A 6,000-nucleotide genomic window follows, 5' to 3' on the forward strand; every position below is an offset into this window, starting at 1 on the left:
CCAAAAAAGCGGGTGGTTTTTCGTGATTAAGAGATGATTAAGCGGGAGACGAATATAAGACCTGAAAATCTGGTGGTATCCGCTAAAATTAGGTAATGTGGCAACCCAAACGTTGGCGGTGTTGTTTTGAAACACTCTATATAAAATAATGCACCACGTTATTCTAAATTGATGCAAAACTCTTACGTTTTTAAAACCTACATTATTCGTCCAGAAAGCAATTTGCCTCCACCAAACGACGCTTCTGGATCCGCTAGTGTGTGGATTCATTATAATGTACAAACCAACTGTATAGAACATGTGCTACACTGTATATTCACTGTCGAGGAAATAGATTTACTTCCTTTTTTCACCTTCATTAAACTTAGTGATGATTTCAAGGTTTTCCCCGCGTAGTCTTATCATACGTCCTAGATTCAAGCCCGATCCGGAAAATTGTCTAGGATTAACTAATGCCCGAAATTTTAGGGAAAATGGAAGACTGGGAAATTTCGCTGTGTTTGGTCAAGTGCTTGGCTTGCAATTCTGTCTTGTGCTGATATTTATGAAAAAATCAATAACGATAAGGTGTTCTTCGAAAGAATACTTTACTCAGGAAAATAATTAAGACAATAATATAAAAAAATATATTTTAAGTATAGAAAATGAGCATAAGCATTTTAGGAAGTTAAGATTAGACTTTTCTTAACTTCTCAATAAACACACACATCATTCTTAAAAATATCCAGAAATTATGGTAATCCTACCCCGGGAGATTTTGAATACACGGAGGGTGAAAGTAGCAAAAATACTGGTAAACCACAGTGAACATGATCAGAGATATGTTTGTGGGGAAATATTCCTCCTGAACAACCCCTGAAATCACCACTGATTTGACTAACATTTATTTTACTGAAAGGCTAAAGGGGGAGTTTGCGCCCAAAGCATCATTATATCTGATTGCGGCAATGTGTGAACTAGTGGCCATTAAGAGAAAGCAAACATGACAGAAGATAACACATTTAGCTTAAAAATAAAATTTTGCTATAACATTTTAGCAACACCGTGCGTGATTAATATAGTTGAGGTGTTGGGTGTATACTATATCATATGAAGAGCAAATTACCTTATTTGTACGCTTAAGACCGTATCTCTGGCAACACTAATACACTAGCTGTTAGCAACTAACAAACAAGAGATAAAATTCAGGAAAAAAATGAACGCTTTCTGTGTGTGTGGGGGGGGGGGGCGGGGGGCGAAAAAGCAATCCCTTTCTGCACGGTTTCCTTTCTCCTCACAAATACAACTTTGCAATAACTTATCAGATGAAAAATGTTGTTTGACTAGTTTGGCTGCAAGAAGGAATCATTGGAGAGGTGAAGGAACCGAACTGTCCATCACTACTTTTGATAATATCCAAAACTTCAATAATACTCGAAATTTCGATAATACCCGAAACTTCGATAATACTCGAAATGACGATAATACCCGAAACTTCGATAATACTCGAAATTTCGATAATACCCGAAACTTCGATAATACTCAAAATTCCGATAATACCCGAAACTTCGATAATACTCGAAATTTCGATAATACCCGAAACTTCGATAATACTCGAAATTTCGATAATACCCGAAACTTCGATAATACTCGAAATTTCGATAATATCCGAAACTTCGATAATACTCGAAATTTCGATAATACCCGAAACTTCGATAATACTCGAAATTTCGATAATACCCGAAACTTCGATAATTTCAAATACTCGAAAGGTTTCGAGTAACCGATGACAACTCGATAAATTTTCAGTCCCGAAGTTCGATAGGTCCTCAGCCTTATCGAACACCCCTAATGCGGGTGTCTCGGGCGAAGTCCCCAGCTAACCGGATGCTGCTTAATAATATGAAGTCACTCTGAAATACTGCAGTCACTTTAAAGTTGGATATTTGTAACTGGACTCAGAATTCCACTATACAATGCAGCAATCTCTAATTCAACAACGAAAGCACTCAATAGATGATTATGTTCCCGGTTGCGTTGCAGTTAATTGTTCAAGTAGCTTCAATAATCATGACATCGTTTTAAGCAAGAAGACAAATGCTTTCGTATTTTAGGTTTTTGCTTCCCACTTAGTGTCTCCAGAGGTGGATATAGAAGGTGAAAACTGGGGGGAGGGCAAGCAGAACCCAGACTATGATAGGTACTGAGTTTACTATAAATTTTCAAAAATATGTAGGTAATAGCTTAAATTATTTTTGTCATTCAAAAAACTGGGAGCCTAGACCCCCTGGCCCCAGGTAGATCCGCCTCTGAGTGTCCCTTTCCGCTATTTCTAAAATTGGAAATCTAAATAAAGAAATAAAGAAAATATTAGTGAATTAAATTTAGAAAATATTAGCGGACCAGTAACTTCAATTCAAATTTTTGATTCACTTGAATTGCAGGGATCCCACTTGCGGACGTCGCTGTGCCTAGACAATTATTTTTAGTTTTTTCACAAATGTTCAAACTCACTATATCACATAAACTGTTGGTTACAAGAGGTGATTTGAAGATAATGAACCTGTGTTTAACCTGTAAATCCATGTCCCTTTCAGCATCAAACTATTTGGGACGTGGATTTACAGGTTAACATGAAATCGGAGCAAACACCAGGAATCGAATCCGGCTGTCCTGGGCCTAAAGCGAATTTGCGAACCATATAACCACAAGAAGGTCTCCAGAAACCATGTTACAACTGAGACAATACATAAAAGCAAAGGAAGAAGTAATGACCGTTTCTTAAGGAAAAGAAGGTCACTGCATTTTTTTTTTTTTTTTTTTTAATAGGATTGCATCAGTCAGTACCGAGAATTCGTATTTAGCTGAAGCACTTCATTATGTCACGAAAGAACTATCATATCATGTTCATATCAATAGCAAGGTTAGTGGTCGTTTTGAGATATCGCTAGCAGCATATCATCGGATGCTTCATGCCTTCTTGAGAGCGTATCCCTTCATTGAACTCGACGGTTCACCAAATATTTTTGTCTTCCCAAGGTCCCCACGTACTCTATAAGTCAAGACAAATATATCACCTATTTATAGCAAAGTGGCAGCTTTAAATAGGCTAAAGTAACGTTTTCTGACAAAACTGTAGGTCGCCGGTCAGTAACGACGTCAAAGGGGGGGGGGGGAAAGAGGACGACCCCCCTTCTCCACGCCTATCCCCCTTCCCGACTGCCCACTAGACATCCTATATTATGATGTAGGGTAAATAATATAAAACAAAAGTAACACATAAACTATCTGCCGTCCCCTAAAAACTGTGTCTCCATTTGTCCTCCAGAAGAAATTTAAGTTGGCGTCGTCAGTGTCGCCGGTCAGAAGAAGCGTGGTCAGCATTAAAAAAAATATATAATGCTACTGACGATTTTCCCCGAGGAATTCTAATTTACAGGGAGATAAAATAGCACTACACAAGTACTAGTAACGTACGTTGAGCACGATCCGAGATATCCCCAGAAAGAATTTCGTAGCTCCATGGGCGTTTCTGGCGGTGGGGAGGGGACGAGGGGGGCGCGTCCCCCCATATTTTGAAGTATAAAATATTCCATATTTTACTCTAATTTAATTTATTTACTAACGACAGAATAACATATAAATAATAATAATTATATTTACTTGGAATATAATATTCAGGCTGTGTATGACGGAGTTCTTCATAGCTATACCTTAGGGGATCCGTGAAGGTAAGCAGGAAAGTAGCAAATGGAATCGAAGATAATAAACAGATTGGGATAGGTAGTACCAAGCCCTTTCTTTGATGTTCCCCAAATTTTACATGCCAGAGACGCCAGTGCGTAGCTCAGAGGCGTGGAAGGGGGAATAGACCCGGACACTCACTGAAATCATTACTGTGCATTGTTGTTATAGAAATAAAAATTTATGAGTCCGTTCTAGTAAACTAAGTCATGATTAGGGATGTCCGGCTTAAAGTTATGTTTGTTCAGAGGAGTTTCCGCTGGATGGCGACTCTGCTGCATGTGGTCGAGGGTTCGTTTACCGTAAGAACAGTATTAAAAGTATGAACAATTACGATGGTTAGAACTCCATCTTAAACTGTAGGTAGGCCCACGTCTTACTCTGTTAAAAAGGGCGATGAAATGAGCTTAAGACGAAGGAACAAACAGAATGATTTCACTGTATATGACTTATGCTCTATAAAACGCAGTTATAGGTATAAATCATGCGACTGACACGTTCAGAAGAGTGATTCATTTCTGTGATAAGTATGACACAGTTTGTTGCATATTTTCTAAATTTTACTATTATATTTAATTATTAATTTAACACATTGTTACTTACCAAAACATACGTTTCCCTCTCATTTGACTTGAAAATTACACCATCAATATCCGTTTCCACTAAATGAGCGAAAATATATTTGGCTCCGGTATTCAGTAAAGTCAACATTGTATCAAAAACATACGGTCACACGCACTATAATATACTATTGAATACTGTTAAAGTTGGCAAGTTGATTGCAACGTTCGTGTTAAGTCTTTTGATTACGTATTCCGACCGCTTCTGAGTAGCTCAGGCGGAGGGACTATAGGAATTACTCACTCTAGTCAAAGAACACCTTTCGCCGACAGTGAGTAAGTAACTTCCACTACTGTCTTACAGACACACAACACACTTCGCATACGCACACACTCTCGCTTTCAAAAACAGAAATTTCATTCGTGTGTTTGTCGATGAAGAAGTATGTTGTGTTGATAGATGTGTGTGAATTCTCTGCGTTCTCTTCTCCCCTCCCCCCTCTGCACTACACAACTCAGCTCTTTCGCATTGGGAGATTACGGAAGTGACGGCCAAGGTGAAATCGCTCGTGATCCAACCCGTGTCTCCCTCGTGCGAGTATGTATATATTAGTTATGTGCTGTGTATGTCTGTTTTGTGGACTTCACAACTGCTCAACTAGCCTCCGCTCGCTCTCAAGGGTAAAGCACACTACTATATACAGTGTTGTGTAATCGATGGCATGTTTTGATATTACGTTATCAATTTCGCTCTACTAGCTCCTCCCAGTCATAAAACAAAAACGATTGACGAAATCTTAGTGTAAGATTGAATGCTTTCATTCTTTCTTCTCGAAACCTACTTTCCTAGGGAAAGAAAAATGATGTTTTTCTTCTAGTTTAAAGGCAATGAGGCAATCAAAATATCCCATCAAAACTTACATGATGACAATCCTTATCTTCTTCTCAAAGTCAACTTATCATTTCTAGCACCAAAAAATTATCTCTTGTCTTAGAAGATCTAGGTGACCCATACATATTTTCTAAGTGGGATTATGATGTTTTTAGATCTTCAAAAAGTAAAATTAAATAAAATATTTGAGTTTAATGACCCACGATTATGTCCTGTTATGCTAAGGGAGACGATGATCAAACGCAAGTGAATGATGATGGAAGAAGTGGTGAAATGTGAAAGTGGGAGGAAACGGGAGTACCCCGAGAAAACCCACGAACACAATATTGTTCACAACAAACTTACTTGGCCGGGGGTCGAACCAGGGACCCCATGCACCAGAGGTAAACAAGCCACCGTACTCCTCATTAGACCTTAAAGTTTGTAGTCTCGTAATTTTTAAAGAAAATTGCTAATTTATTCTGTGTTGAGCTAATCAAATTTTAAATTTGATTTTTTTTATTTGTTTACCGTTTCAAATAAATAAATAAATGAAAACAGCATCTTTTAAAAAGAAGTATGAAAATATAAAGAAAAACCAGGGTTATAAATGCTCACTTTTAAAGCGTGCTTAGCTCAGTTCAAACTGAAAGTATAAAAGTAAGTTGACTCACGCTCAAACTCAAAATTATTAAAAGGAACTCGCTCAGCTCACGCTCAATTTTACGCTCAACATAAGGAAAATTAGAAACAGAACTGTGTAATGATTTACTGATTACAAATATTTACTACTAGCAGGAGTGCCTGTTCTTCGCACGAAAAGAACAGTAGAATATTTTGGATTTT

At 37.8% G+C, this 6,000-nt stretch overlaps 1 long non-coding RNA gene across 1 annotated transcript in view; it reads right to left on the reverse strand.

Moving 5' to 3' along the window:
- Positions 1–4,976, reverse strand: part of LOC145667799 (uncharacterized) — a 78,329-nt gene extending 73,353 nt beyond the window's left edge. The window contains exon 1 of the long non-coding RNA XR_014127917.1: positions 4,327–4,976. This is a non-coding gene — a long non-coding RNA (uncharacterized LOC145667799). The remainder of the gene's footprint in view (positions 1–4,326) is intronic.
- Between the last annotated feature and the right edge of the window lie 1,024 nt (positions 4,977–6,000).

Source organism: Thermobia domestica, chromosome 1 (genome assembly GCF_964235325.1).
Source record: "Thermobia domestica chromosome 1, izTheDome1.hap1.1, whole genome shotgun sequence".
Classification (NCBI taxonomy): Eukaryota; Metazoa; Arthropoda; class Insecta; order Zygentoma; family Lepismatidae; genus Thermobia; species Thermobia domestica.